This window comes from Limulus polyphemus, unplaced genomic scaffold (assembly GCF_000517525.1).
Source record: "Limulus polyphemus unplaced genomic scaffold, Limulus_polyphemus-2.1.2 Scaffold3464, whole genome shotgun sequence".
In the NCBI taxonomy this organism is placed as follows: Eukaryota; Metazoa; Arthropoda; class Merostomata; order Xiphosura; family Limulidae; genus Limulus; species Limulus polyphemus.
The window spans coordinates 92,349-94,199 of record NW_013669074.1 but is presented as its reverse complement, the minus strand read 5'-3'; positions in this window follow the sequence as shown (position 1 = coordinate 94,199).

Sequence of the window (1,851 nt, the reverse complement as noted above, 5' to 3'; positions counted from 1 at the left end):
CTCCTCCTGTTTTATACACTGCTGTTTTAGTAGCGCAAGGTCTCCTCCAGTTTATACGCTGCTGTTTATGTAGCGTAAGGTCTCCTCCTGTTTTATACACTGCTGTTTTAGTAGCGCAAGGTCTCCTCCAGTTTATACGCTGCTGTTTATGTAGCGTAAGGTCTCCTCCTGTTTTATACACTGCTGTTTTAGCAGTGTAAGGTCTCCTCCAGTTTTATACGCTGCTGTTTTAACAGCGTAAGGTCTCCTCCAGTTTTATACGCTATTGTTTATGTAGCGCAAGGTCTTCTCCAGTTTATACGCTGCTGTTTGTGTAGCGTAAGGTCTCCTCCTGTTTTATACGCTGCTGATTTAACAACGTAAGGTCTCCTCCTGTTTTATACGCTGCTGTTTTAACAGCGTAAGGTCTCCTCCAGTTTTATACGCTGCTGTTTTAGCAGCGTATCATTCATTCTTCACAGATCTGTTAAGTAAATAATGAAGACACATAACTGTTCCTTAAACGTCAGAAGTTTTCCAACCTAACAAAGTTAAATGGTTTGACAGAAAGCACTGAAAGAAGATTTGGTAGGGTTTCTCCACTTTGTTTGCGTTATCTGATGGTTTAGCTTCTGGTCAATCATTTTAACATTTAGAAGAAGAAAACACTCCAATCTCTTCGAATTGAAAGTGTTAATATATAAAAGTATACCACATGTATCTTAAACAGATTTTATATTAGTAGCGTGGCAACGTCATCCGTCTTCAAGAAATCTGTTTTGGCACCAAAACAGAAAACATTAAGTAAAGAATAAGAATAAAAAGTATTGGAATCCATTACATTAGGAGCCACTGTAAAAAACGACACTACTATGTGGTGTCTCTAATATAGTCTGTATGAGGAAACAATTGTTAAATACCAAAAAAATCTGTAGTAAAACTCGCTTACATTATTTACACGTATATAGAACATGTAAACGGGGATAATGAATATATATATATACAGATCCTCCTTGTGTCCATGTGTCCCCACCAACTAAACATATATATCCTGGAAACATGGTAACTAAACATATATATCCTGGAAACATGGTAATTAAACATATATATATATATCCTGGAAACATGGTAATTAAACATATATATATATCCTGGAAACATGGTAACTAAACATATATATCCTGGAAACATGGTAACTAAACATATATATCCTGGAAACATGGTAATTAAACATATATATATATCCTGGAAACCTGGTAACTAAACATATATATCCTGGAAACATGGTAACTAAACATATATATCCTGGAAACATGGTAACTAAACATATATATCCTGGAAACATGGTATATGTAGTGTTACCATAACAACATTCCAAACCGTAGAATTTCATATCGCTTGGAGATGGTGTAATTGGAGTTCGGGGTCTAGATCAGGGGGTGCTTTCAGCTTTTAGCTTAAACCCCTCTTCTTTAATTCTGATTTTTGGGGTCTTCTCGAAAGTGGGATTCTTGTATATGATAACCGGACAGGCCTATAGCTAAATAAAGAAGAGAGTTTGTTTGTCTGTAATTAAGCACAAAGCTACACAATGGGCTATCTGTGTTCTGCCCACCACGGGTATCGAAACTCGGTTTCTAACGTTGTAAGTCCGCAGACATACCGCTGTGCCACTGGGGTGCAAAATCCCTAGATGTTGATAATATAACATTGCATGACATTCAGTTCCCTAGATGTTGATAATATAACATTGCATGACATTCAGTTCCCTAGATGTTGATAATATAACATTGCATGACATTCAGTTCCCTAGATGTTGATAATATAACATTGCATGACATTCAGTTCCCTAGATGTTGATAATATAACATT